We start from the raw sequence: 14,193 nt of genomic DNA on the forward strand, positions 1-14,193 counted from the left end.
ATAGGGGCGTGGTCTATGTTACAGTTTTTGATTGGCTCTCTTGATTTCCGTGCACTTGGACAGCGTGTGATCACCATAGACTCCTGTTATAATGAAGGCACATGACGATTAGACCTTTAACGAGATTGGTGCAACTATGGCATATTATGATTTGACCTTTAACGTGATTGGTGCAACTATAGAAAGTCCCTCGCAAAACCCCCTGCTTGCCTATATAAACCAAGAGTTTGTGGAAATAAAGCAGAACTGCTTAGACGGGAACCCCTGTCACGTGTGACTGTCTCTCTCTCGCCGAGGGGCTGGGTTGGCGGACAGCAGGCTCACCTATCCTCGGGACCCCTCGGCTTTGCTGAGGGAAGTTCCACTGCCTCTCTCTTTCTGCGGAGCGCCCCCATAGTTGCACAAACAGCCTGACCATGAACAAGTTACCTAGTCTCACAATCCTGCTTCCTGGAGCCTCTCCTTTGGACTTTGACCAATGGAAGCTTCAAATAAGTCATTCGACTCAGTAAATGTTCATGGTGATTCTTTTAGCAGGGCATGCATATATCTGGCCCTTGGGTGTAAAAGGGGGAATGGTTACCTTTGACAAACATCTGCATGCTGGGCACTTCCCCACTAGTTCAAGGTCCACTAAGGCAGTGGCTATACCTGTCTTTCACTCTGGATGGACCAGAGCCTAGCACAATGCCTGGCACAGGGTGGGTGTTTAAAGAATACTTGTTGAATTACATTTGTATGCCTTATGTCATTCAATCCTGGTGTTTCAGTTAAGACTTTGGGGGTGCGAGTGATAGAAAACTTAATTCTAACTGGCTTAAACCAAAAGACAAGTACTGGTTCCTTAACAGTATAGTCCAGGAGGACTTCAGGAATGGCTTGAGGCAGGAATCAAATAATTTCAGTAGGATCCATCTATTAGCTCTACTTCCTGTAATTGGCTTCCATCCTCAGATGGGCCACCCTTGTGGAAACAAAATGGCCACAGTTATGGCCATTTGCCCTCTTAAAGAGGCCAGCAGAGTCCGAGTCCCAGCATTCCTACCCAAAGTGCTGAGGTTCACCTCCGATTGGACAGCCGATGCCTGAGCCAATTACCATGACCAGGGTGCAAGAGATATGTTAACTAGGTTAGACCATTGAGGCCACCTCAGAGCTGGGCACTGGGTCAATCTCAAGCCACTGCACGGAGAATAACGCGTATGTACATGCTCGTGTGTTAAGTTGCTTTGGTCGTGTCCGATTCCGCAACTCCGTGGACTGTAGCCTGCCAGGCTCCTCTGCCCGTGGGATTCTCCAGGCGAGAATACTGCAGCGGGTTGCCGTGCCCTACTCCAGGGGATCTTCCCGACCCAGGGATGGAACCTGTGTCTCTTATGTCTCCTGCATTGGCAGGTGAGTTCTTTACCACTAGTGCCACCTGGGAAGCCCACAGGAGAGGAATGGCTCATTAAAAGAAATTTGGAGTTTTCTTGTCAGGAAGGAGGGGAAATAGATGCCTGGCAGCAAAGCACAGGCCTCTGGTTACCCTGGAAGGCAAATTTTATTCCCATTTTACAGATGAGGAAAGTGAGGCCCCAAGATGATAAGGCACTAGGCCAAAGTCACATAATTGTGGAGTCTGGGATGTGTCCCAGGTCTGCCAGCTCCAAAACTAAAGGCTCCTACCAGTTGGCCAAGTCACAGTGGATGTATTTTGGAAATAACTGCTTACATATTTGCTCAAAGCTGCACTAATTTCTTCTATGCAGGGATGCTTTGTTTTCTAATCAAAAAGTCTCTCTGGGCAGACTTTAGGTTCAACTGTACTTGCCTCCAGCCAGTATTCTTGCCTGGAGAACACCATGGACAGAGTAGCCTGGCGGCCTACAATCCATGGGGTCGCAAAGAGTAGGACACAACTGAGTGACTGAGCACGCACACACTCACGTCCAATCCTGTTTATCTGCTGTGGGGCTCTCAGTCCCTGTATTTGACCAAATCCCCTTAGCAATCTTGTTGATTGGAAAGAGGTCAGATACAGACCCTGAGCTGGAGGAATGGACAGTCTAAAGGGGAGATGGATAAGAAAGTGGACAATTATACTGTGATTGGGGCTATGAAGTATAGGGCTGGCACATCTAACCACCACTAGAGGCTCAGGGATGGCTTCCTGAAGGATGATGGGTGTTTGCTAGGTGAAGCGGTGTGAGAGGACCATCCAGGCAGTGGGCAGGGCATGGGTAAGCATACAGAAATGGGGAAGTTTAGGGAGGCAAGTGAATAGTAATACATCAGTCTGGAGTATACAATCCATGAAGGGAAGAAAGTAGTGATAAGTTTAGAGGGTTAGGGTTTATGGGTTCACCTCAGTTCAGTTGAGTTGCTCAGTAGTGCCTGACTCTTTGCAACCCCATGGATGCAACATGCCAGGCCTCCCTGTCCATCACCAACTCCGGGAGTTTACTCAAACTCATGTCCATCGAATCGGTGATACCATCCAACCATCTCATCCTCTGTCATCCCCTTCTCCTCCCACCTTCAATCTTTCCCAGCATCAGGATCTTTTCCAATGAGTCTGTTTTTCACGTCAGGTGGCCAAAGTATTGGAGTTTCAGCTTCAGCATCAGTCCTTCCAATGAATATTCAGGACTGATTTCCTTTAGGATGGACTGGTGGGATCTCCTTGCAGTCCAAGGGACTCTCAAGAGTCTTCAACACCACAGTTCAAAAGTTTCAATTCTTTGGCGCTCAGCTTTCTTTATAGTCCAACTCTCACATCCATACATGACCACTGGAAAAACCACAGCTTTGACCAGACAGACCTTTGTTGTTGGTCATAGCTTTTCTTCCAAGGAACAAGCATCTTTTAATTTCATGGCTGCAATCACCATCTACAGTGATTTTGGAGCCCAAGAAAATAAAGTCTGTCACTGTTTCCACTGTTTCCCCATCTATTTGCCATGAAGTGATGGGACCAGATGCCATGATCTTAGTTTTCTGAATGTTGAGTTTTAAGCCAGCTTTTTCATTCTCCTCTTTCACTTTCATCAAGAGGCTCTTTAGTTCCTCTTCGCTTTCTGCCATAAGGGTGGTGTTATCTGCATATCTGAGGTTTTTGATTTTTCTCCTAGCAATTTTGATTCCAGCTTGTACTTCATCCAGCCCAGCTTTTCTCATGATGTACTCTGCGTATAAGTTAAATAAGCAGGGTGACAATATACAGCCTTGACGTACTCCTTTTCCTATTTGGAACCGGTCTGTTGTTCCATGTCCAGTGCTAACTATTGCTTCCTGACCTGCATACATATTTCTCGGGAGGCAGGTCAGGTGGTCTGGTATTCCCATCTCTTTCAGAATTTTCCACAGTTTGTTGTGGTCCACACAGTCAAATGTTTTGGCATAGTCAATAAAGAAGAAGTAGACGTTTTTCTGGAACTCTCTTGCTTTTACGGAGATCCATTAGATGTTGGCAATGTGATCTCTGGTTCTTCTGCCTTTTCTAAATCCAGTTTGAACATCTGGAAGTTCACAGTTCACATACTGTTGAAGCCTGGCTTGGAGAATTTTGAGCATTACTTTGCTAGTGTGTAAGATGAGTACAATTGTGCAGTAGTTTGAGCATTCTTTGGCATTGCCTTTCTTTGGGATTGGAATGAAAACTGACATTTTCCAGTCCTGTGGCCACTGCTGAGTGTTCCAAATTTGCTGGCATATTGAGTGCAGCACTTTCACAGCATCATCTTTCACGATTTGAAATAGTTCAACTGGAATTCCATCACCTCTGCTAGCTTTGTTCATAGTGATGCTTCCTAAGGCTCACTTGACTTTGCATTCCAGGATGTCTGGGTATAGGTGAGTGATCACACCATCGTGGTTATCTGGGTCTTGAAGATATTTTTTGTACAGTTCTTCTGTGTATTCTTGCCACCACTTCTTAATATCTTCTGCTTCTATTAGGTCCATACCATTTATGTCCTTTATTGTGCCCATCTTTGCATGAAATGTTCCCTTAGTAGCTCTAATTTTCTTGAAGAGCTCTCTAGTCTTTCCCATTCTGTTGTTTTCCTCTATTTCTTTGCATTGATCACTGAAGAAGGTTTTCTTGTCTCTCCTTGCTAGTCTTTGGGACTCTGCATTCAAATGGGTATATCTTCCCTTTTCTCCTTTGCCTTTTGCTTCTCTTCTTTTCACAGCTATTTGTAAGGCCTCCTCAGACAAACATTTTGCCTTTTTGCATTTCTTTTTCTTGGGGATGGTCTTGATCCCTGACAAAACATGGTCCACTGGAGAAGGGAATGGCAAACCACCTCAGTATTCTTGCCTTGAGAACCCCATTAACTATGAAAAAGCAAAAAGATAAGACACTGAAACATGAACTCCCCAGGTTGGAAGGTGCCCAATGTGCTACTGGTGATCAGTGGAGAACCCCAGAAAGAATGAAGAGATGGAGCCAAAGCAAAAACGATGCCCAGCTGTGGATGTGACTGGTGATGGAAGTAAAGTCCTGTGCTGTAAAGAGCAATATTGCATAGGAACCTGGAATGTCAGGTCCATGAATCAAGGCAAATTAGGAGTGGTCAAACAGGAGATGGCAAGAGTGAACATGGACATTTTAGGAATCAGTGAACTAAAATGGACTGGAACGGGCGAATTTAACTCAGATGACCATTATACCTACTACTGCGGGCAAGAATCCCTTAGAAGAAATGGAGTAGCCATCATAGTCAACAAAAGTCTGAAATGCAGTACTTGGATGCAATCTCAAAAATGATAGAGTGATCTCTGTTCGTTCCCAAGGCAAACCATTCAATATTATAGTAATCCAAGTCTATGCCCCAACCACTAATGCTGAAGAAGCTGAACAGTTCTATGAAGCCCTACAAGACCTTCTAGAACTAACACCCAAAAAGATGTCCTTTTCATTACAGAGGGCTGGAATGCAAAAGTATGAAGTCAAGAAATACCTGGAGTAACGGGCAAATTTGGAGTACAGAATGAATCAGGGCAAAGGCTAATAGAGTTTTGCTAAGAGACCACACTGGTCATAGCAAACACCCTCTTCTAACAACACAAGAGAAGACTCTACACATGGACATCATCAGATGGTCAACACTGATATCAGACTGATTATATTTTTTGCAGCCAAAGATGGAGAAGCTCTATATAGTCAGCTAAAACAAGACTGGGAGCTGACTGTGGCTTAGATCATGAACTCCTTATTGCCAAATTCAGACTTAAATTGAAGAAAGTGGGGAAAACCACTAGACTATTCAAAAGACAGAAAGTAAGAAAGTGAAGTCACTCAGTCGTGTCTAACTCTTTGCGACCCCATGGACTGCAGCCTACTAGGCTCCTCCGTCCATGGGATTTTCCAGGCAAAAGTACTAGAGTGGGTTGCTATTTCCTTCTCCAGGGGATCTTCCCAACCCAGGGATTGAACCTGGGTAGGCAGATGCTTTACCGTCTGAGCCACCAGGGAAGCTCTAGACCATTCAGGTATGACATAAATCAAACCCCTTATGCTTATACAGTGGAAGTGAGAAATAGATTCAAAGGATTAGATCTGATAGAGTGCCGGAAGAACTATGGATGGAGATTTGCGACATCGTACAGGAGGCAGAGGAGGGAGGGTTCACCTCACTGACCCGTAAAAAGCAAGGGGGTAGATGGGCTCTGGCCCTAATCCATGGCAATGATAACTTTACAGGCAGTAATTCCTCCCATGGATAGATCACTTTCTCTCACCTGGTTACCATCATAACTTTATCCAGTCTTCACAGCTTCCCCCAAAACCAAGGAGGACAGTTCACGACCCTGTTTTACAAAAGTAGAAACAGACACAGTGAAAGAGACTTGCCAGAAGTCACTGAAACCTTGCAGCGTTGACACACTCACCCACTGGCAGGTTAATTATCACCTCTGCTAGTATGTGAAGGGGAGTGCTGGAAATCAGAGCTCCCAGTTGCCTGCAAGCACCAGAGGAATCAACATGAGTGCTGGTGGCCAGGGCAGGGTGGGATGGGGTGGGGCTGAGCAGGGGAAGACTCCTGAGAGATGACCAGACGAGAGTGAGTGGGTGAGTTCAGGAGAGAAAAGCTGTGGCCTCTCTCAAAGGAAAACTTTGAGAAAAAGCAACTAAGCAGCATTTTGGGGGGTGGGCACTGGATGTGGGAAAAGTAGCGAGTGGGCTGGGAGTTAGGGGACCTGTGTTCCATCTCCAGGTCTGTCATTATCATTGTGTAACTTTCAACAAGTGAGTTAAGTATATACACTTTAGGTTCCCACCTGTAAAATGGGTCTAATAAACCTTCCAGCTTTGGGAGACAGTTAGGAATTCCCACGAAATAAATGACTATGTGAAAGTGTTTTGATAAATTAGAAACCTTCTCCATACCCAAGGGGGAATCGTTTGTATAGTGTACCTGGAGACAAGGGAATGTAAATCAGGGCTTCTAAACATGGGCTCCAGGGATAGCATTCAGGAGATCTGCAAAGCTGGATTGAAAAAAAAATATTTTCACTAAGTTCTAACTGAAATTCAGCCTTTCCTTCCATGATTAACTTTGGCATTTGCATCATTGTCAGTCATCACAGACACATTCATGACATGCCCAGGGGTGGCAAGCACCTTGAAATATTGTTCATGTTCATTATGGACTTTGAAATTATGGTAGTCATGAGATTTGCCTCTAGATTTCAGTATTTCATCTATTAATACAGAGGCACATGTGTTACCAATCACAAATTTGTTTTAAAAAATCTATTCAAACCTTTAAAATTATGAATCATGTTTGACATACACATAAGTAGACCTAATGGAATAAAGAAACTCTGTGTGCCCTGGTGGCTCAGTGGTAAAGAATCTGCCTGCAGTGCAGGAGACCAGGGTTCGATTCCGGGGTTGGGAAGATCCCTTGGAGAAGGACATGGCAACCCACTCGAGTACTCTTGCCTGGAGAGTCCCCATGGACAGAGGAGCCTGGCAAGCTACAGTCCATAGGTTCCCCCAGGGTTGGACACGACTGAAGTGACTAAGCAGCTGTGTGCCCATCGTCAAGTCCAACAACCATCAACTGCTTCTCTCCCACTCACATTATTACCTTTTTCATAAATAATATTTTTGTGGGGCACAATTTTTGCAGTCCTATAATTTTGAAGCAAACCCAAGATATAATAATTTCATTTCATCTGTAGATATTTCTGTATGTACTTCTAAGGAGGTTACAACAAAAACCGTAACCACAATATGATAATCATATCCAAAATCCTCCAATAATTCCTTAAAATCATCAAAGACCCACTAAGATTAAAAAACAAAGACATCTCACAAATATAATAAATTTTGAAAATACTGTTTGTTTTAACCAGGATCCCATTAAGTTCTGCACAGTGAGACAGGTTGCTTTTAACTCTGTTTTAACATATGTTTCCCTTTCTTCTCTCTCTGTTCTTGCAATTTATTCATTGAAGAAATCTGGTGGTTTGCTCCAAACAGCTCCTTGCAGTAAGGACTTTGCTGGTTGCATCCATCCCCCCTCCCCCCGCCCCCCTTGCTGCAGAAAAGCTCCACTGTGCTCTGCTCTTCTGTTAATTGGTAGTCAGATCTAGTCTTGATCAGATTCAACTTCAATTTTTCCTGGCAAGATTACTTAATGGGAGCAGAACGCTCTTTCACCTGGGGGCATAGAATATCTAGTTCTCTCTTTCTCTGACCTTAGCAGCTGATTGTCTAGATCTGTCTGGGCATGGCTGACTCCAGCCATGAGCCAGGAAACATAGCATCTTGAAGAGGTTCCCAAGAACCAGACAGCCATTTCTCCAAGGAGACAGCTTTCAATCGAGAATGGTGTTTGGAGAATGTAATCTGGGTGCTAGAAGCGCTCATTACAACAGGGTTGTTTGTTTGTTTGTTTGTTTTGCCAAAGTTGAACAAGCAAGTTAAAATCCCCGTGTTAGGTAGACACCCAGCCTTCGGAGCCCAAGAAATCACTGGCCACCAGCATTTAGTTCTACTTAAACAGATTTGGCTGTGAGAGGAGCAGTTTGTCTAAGGGAGAGGAAAGTAAGTTACCCTCCCCAGTGGAGCAGGGCTAGACTGTGGGCAGTTCCCTTAGGCTCCCTGTGCTTGGTGTCCTGGTTCTCTACAAAAGAATATCAAAAGGCCCTGGAAAGGGGTAATCCCCACAACCCTGTTTCAGCCTCAGAGAGGCTCCCTGCACATGACCACAGGGAGGAGCCCGGAAAGCAAAGGAATGGAACCCAAGGAATGAACTTAGGGATGGATTCTCTCCTTCCTTTACTGGGGCAGACATGGCTGGTTTTCTTCTCCAGTATTCACTCTCTAAGATGATACCACTCTAATGGCAGAAAGTCGAGGAACTAAAGAGCCTCTTGATGAGACTGAAAGAGGAGAGAGAGTGAAAGAGCTGGCTTAAAAGTCGACATTTAAAAAAACTAAGGTCGTGGCATCCTGTCTCATCACTTTATGGCAAATAAAAGGGGGGAAAGCAGAAGCAGCAACAGATTTTATTTTCTTGGGCTCCAAAATCACTGCAGATGGTGATTGCAGCCATGAAATTAAAAGATGCTTGCTCCTTGGCAGAAAAGCTATGACCAACCTAGACAGCATATTAAAAAGCAGAGACATTACTTTTCAACAAAGGTCTGTCTGGTCAAAGCTATGGTTTTTCCAGTAGTCATGTACGGATGTGAGAGTTGGACCATAAAGAAGGCTGATCCCCAAAGAACTGATGCTTTCAAATTGCAGTGGTGAAGACTCTTGAGAGTCCCTTGGATTGCAGTGGCATCAAACTAGTCAATTTTTTTTTTTTTTTTTGGTACCACCAAGATTGGTCTCCTTTGAAATCTTGCAAACCCAGAATCTTATAATTTCAAAGATATTTCTTGTCTTAGGGGATTAGGATAGGACAGCAATAGAAAAAATATTGATCCTTTCTTTGCTCTTTAAGTTTTAGAAGTATTTTTGATATTGTTATCTTTTTTTTTTAGGTTAATTTCTCTTGTATTTATTTATTTATTTTTAATTTTAAAATCTTTAATTCTTTTTTTTCTAATAGTTTTATTTATTTATTTAGTTAGTTTTTTCTTTTTGAAATTTTAAAATCTTTAATTCTTACATGCGTTCCCAAACATGAACCCCCCTCCCACCTCCCTCCCCATAACATCTCTCTGGGTCATCCCCATGCACCAGCCCCAAGCATCCTGTATCCTGCGTCAGACATAGACTGGCGATTTGATTCTTACATGATAGTATACATGTTAGAATGCCATTCTCCCAAATCATCCCACCCTCTCCCTCTCCCTCTGAGTCCAAAAGTCTGTTATACACATCTGTGTCTTTTTGCTGTCTTGCATACAGGGTCGTCATTGCCATCTTTCTAAATTCCATATATATGTGTTAGTATACTGTATTGGTGTTTTTCTTTCTGGCTTACTTCACTCTGTATAATCGGCTCCAGTTTCATCCATCTCATCAGAACTGATTCAAATGAATTCTTTTTAACGGCTGAGTAATACTCCATTGTGTATATGTACCACAGCTTTCTTATCCATTCATCTGCTGAGGGACATCTAGGTTGTTTCCATGTCCTGGCTATTATAAACAGTGCTGCAATGAACATTGGGGTACACGTGTCTCTTTCAATTCTGGTTTCCTCGGTGTGTATGCCCAGCAGTGGGATTGCTGGGTCATAAGGTAGTTCTATTTGCAATTTTTAAAGGAATCTCCACACTGTTCTCCATAGTGGCTGTACTAGTTTGCATTCCCACCAACAGTGTAGGAGGGTTCCCTTTTCTCCACACCCTCTCCAGCATTTATTGCTTGCAGATTTTTGGATCGCAGCCATTCTGACTGGTGTGAAGTGGTACCTCATTGTGGTTTTGATTTGCATTTCTCTAATAATGAGTGATGTTGAACATCTTTTCATGTGTTTGTTAGCCATCCGTATGTCTTCTTTGGAGAAATGTCTATTTAGTTCTTTGGCCCATTTTTTGATTGGGTTGTTTATTTTTCTGGAATTGAGCTGCATAAGTTGCTTGTATATTTTTGAGATTAGTTGTTTGTCAGTTGCTTCATTTGCTATTATTTTCTCCCATTCAGAAGGCTGTCTTTTCACCTTGCTTATATTTTCCTTTGTTGTGCAGAAGCTTTTAATTTTAATTAGATCCCATTTGTTTATTTTTGCTTTTATTTCCAGAATTCTGGGAGGTGGATCATAGAGGATCCTGCTTTGATTTATGTCTGAGAGTGTTTTGCCTATGTTCTCCTCTAGGAGTTTTATAGTTTCTGGTCTTACATTTAGATCTTTAATCCATTCTGAGTTTATTTTTGTGTGCGGTGTTAGAAAGTGATCTAGTTTCATTCTTTTACAAGTGGTTAACCAGTTTTCCCAGCACCACTTGTTAAAGAGATTGTCTTTACTCCATTGTATATTCTTGCCTCCTTTGTCAAAGATAAGGTGTCCATAGGTGTGTGGATTTATCTCTGGGCTTTCTATTTGGTTCCATTGATCTATATGTCTGTCTTTGTGCCAGTACCATGCTGTTTTGATGACTGTGGCTTTGTAGTAGAGCCTGAAGTCAGGCAAGTTGATTCCTCCAGTTCCATTCTTATTTCTCAAGCTTGCTTTGGCAATTCGAGGTTTTTTGTATTTCCATACAAATCTTGAAATTATTTGTTCTAGTTCTGTGAAAAATATGGCTGGTACCTTGATAGGGATTGCATTGAATTTGTAAATTGCTTTGGGTAGTATACTCATTTTCACTATATTGATTCTTCTGATCCATGAACATGGTATATTTCTCCATCTATTAGTGTTCTCTTTGATTTCTTTCATCAGTGTTTTATAGTTTTCTATATATAGGTCTTTAGTTTCTTTAGATAGATATATTCCTAAGTATTTTATTCTTTTCATTGCAATGGTGAATGGAATTGTTTCCTTAATTTCTTTTTCTGCTTTTTCATTATTAGTGTATAGGAATGCAAGGGATTTCTGTGCGTTGATTTTATATCCTGCAACTTTACTATATTCATTGATTAGCTCTAGTAATTTTCTGGTGGAGTCTTCAGGGTTTTCTATGTAGAGGATCATGTCATCTGCAAACAGTGAAAGTTTTACTTCTTCTTTTCCAATTTGGATTCCTTTTATTTCTTTTTCTGCTCTGATTGCTGTGGCCAAAACTTCCAGAACTATGTTGAATAGTAGTGGTGAAAGTGGGCACCCTTGTCTTGTTCCTGACTTTAGGGGAAATGCTTTCAATTTTTCACCATTGAGGATAATGTTTGCTGTGGGTTTGTCATAGATAGCTTTTATTATGTTGAGGTATGTTCCTTCTATTCCTGCTTTCTGGAGAGTTTTTATCATAAATGGATGTTGAATTTTGTCAAAGGCCTTCTCTGCATCTATTGAGATAATCATATGGTTTTTATTTTTCAATTTGTTAATGTGGTGAATTACATTGATTGATTTGCGGATATTGAAGAATCCTTGCATCCCTGGGATAAAGCCCACTTGGTCATGGTGTATGATCTTTTTAATGTGTTGTTGGATTCTGACTGCTAGAATTTTGTTGAGGATTTTTGCATCTATGTTCATCAGTGATATTGGCCTGTAGTTTTCTTTTTTTGTGACATCTTTGTCAGGTGTTGGTATTAGGGTGATGGTGGCCTCATAGAATGAGTTTGGAAGTTTACCTTCCTCTGCAATTTTCTGGAAGAGTTTGAGTAGGATAGGTGTTAGCTCTTCTCGAAATTTTTGGTAGAATTCAGCTGTGAAGCCGTCTGGACCTGGGCTTTTGTTTGCTGGAAGATTTCTGATTACAGTTTCAATTTCCGTGCTTGTGATGGGTCTGTTAAGATTTTCTATTTCTTCCTGGTTCAGTTTTGGAAAATTGTACTTTTCTAAGAATTTGTCCATTTCTTCCACGTTGTCCATTTTATTGGCATACAACTGCTGATAGTAGTCTCTTATGATCCTTTGTATTTCTGTGTTGTCTGTTGTGATCTCTCCATTTTCATTTCTAATTTTATTGATTTGATTTTTCTCTCTTTGCTTCTTGATGAGTCTGGCTAATGGTTTGTCAATTTTATTTATCCTTTCAAAGAACCAGCTTTTGGCTTTGTTGATTTTTGCTATGGTCTCTTTTGTTTCTTTTGCATTTATTTCTGCCCTAATTTTTAAGATTTCTTTCCTTCTACTAACTCTGGGGTTCTCCAATTCTTCCTTTTCTAGTTGCTTTAGTTGTAGAGTTAGGTTATTTATTTGACTTTTTTCTTGTTTCTTGAGGTATGCCTGTATTGCTATGAACTTTCCTCTTAGCACTGCTTTTATAGTGTCCCACAGGTTTTGGGTTGTTGTGTTTTCATTTTCATTAGTTTCTATGCATATTTTGATTTCTTTTTTGATTTCTTCTGTGATTTGTTGGTTATTCAGAAGTGTGTTGTTCAACCTCCATATGTTGGAATTTTTAGTAGTTTTTCTCCTGTAATTGAGATCTAATCTTAATGCATTATGGTCAGAAAAGATGCTTGGAATGATTTCGATTTTTTTGAATTTATCAAGTTTAGATTTATGGCCCAGGATGTGATCTATCCTGGAGAAGGTTCCATGAGCACTTGAGAAAAAGGTGAAATTCATTGTTTTGGGGTGAAATGTCCTATAGATATCAATTAGGTCTAACTGATCTAATGTATCATTTAAAGTTTGCGTTTCGTTGTTAATTTTCTGTTTAGTTGATCTGTCCATAGGTGTGAGTGGGGTATTAAAGTCTCCCACTATTATTGTGTTATTGTTGATTTCCCCTTTCATACTTGTTAGCATTTGTCTTACATATTGCGGTGCTCCTATATTGGGTGCATATATATTTATAATTGTTATATCTTCTTCTTGGATTGATCCTTTGATCATTATGTAGTGTCCTTCTTTGTCTCTTTTCACAGCCTTTGTTTTAAAGTCTATTTTATCGGATATGAATATTGCCACTCCTGCTTTCTTTTGGTCTCTATTTGCGTGGTATATCTTTTCCAGCCCTTCACTTTCAGTCTGTATGTGTCCCTTGTTTTGAGGTGGGTTTCTTGTAAGCAGCATATAGAGGGGTCTTGTTTTTGTATCCATTCGGCTAGTCTTTGCCTTTTGGTTGGGGCATTCAACCCATTTACATTTAAGGTAATTATTGATAAGTATGATCCCGTTACCATTTACTTTATTGTTTTGGGTTCAGGTTTATACACCCTTTTTGTGTTTCCTGTCTAGAGAATATCCTTTAGAATTTGTTGGAGAGCTGGTTTGGTGGTGCTGGAATTCTCTCAGCTTTTGCTTGTCTGTAAAGCTTTTGATTTCTCCTTCGTATTTGAATGAGATCCTTGCTGGGTACAGTAATCTGGGCTGTAGGTTATTGTCTTTCATCACTTTAAGTATGTCTTGCCATTCCCTCCTGGCCTGAAGAGTTTCTATTGAAAGATCAGCTGTTATCCTTATGGGAATCCCCTTGTGTGTTATTTGTTGTTTTTCCCTTGCTGCTTTTAATATTTGTTCTTTGTGTTTGATATTTGTTAATTTGATTAATATGTGTCTTGGGGTGTTTCGCCTTGGGTTTATCCTATTTGGAACTCTCTGTGTTTCTTGGACTTGGGTGATTATTTCCTTCCCCATTTTAGGGAAGTTTTCAACTATTATCTCCTCAAGGATTTTCTCATGATCTTTCTTTCTGTCTTCTTCTTCTGGGACTCCTATAATTCGAATGTTGGAGCGTTTCATATCGTCCTGGAGGTCTCTGAGATTGTCCTCATTTCTTTTAATTCGTTTTTCTTGTTTCCTCTCTGATTCATTTATTTCTACCATTCTATCTTCTATTTCACTAATCCTATCTTCTGCCTCCGTTATTCTACTATTTGTTGCCTCCAGAGTGTTTCTGATCTCATTTATTGTGTTATTCATTATATTTTGACTCTTTTTTATTTCTTCTAGGTCCTTGTTAAACCTTTCTTGCATCTTCTCAATCCTTGTCTCTAGGCTATTTATCTGTGATTCCATTTTGACTTCAAGATTTTGGATCATTTTCACTATCAATATTCGGAATTCCTTCTCAGGTAGATTCCCTATCTCTTCCTCTTTTGTTTGGTTTGGTGGGCAACTCTCCTGTTCCTTTACCTGCTGAGTATTCCTCTGTCTCTTCATCTTGGTTATATTGCTG

Source organism: Ovis aries, chromosome 12, assembly GCF_016772045.2.
Source record: "Ovis aries strain OAR_USU_Benz2616 breed Rambouillet chromosome 12, ARS-UI_Ramb_v3.0, whole genome shotgun sequence".
NCBI lineage: Eukaryota > Metazoa > Chordata > Mammalia > Artiodactyla > Bovidae > Ovis > Ovis aries.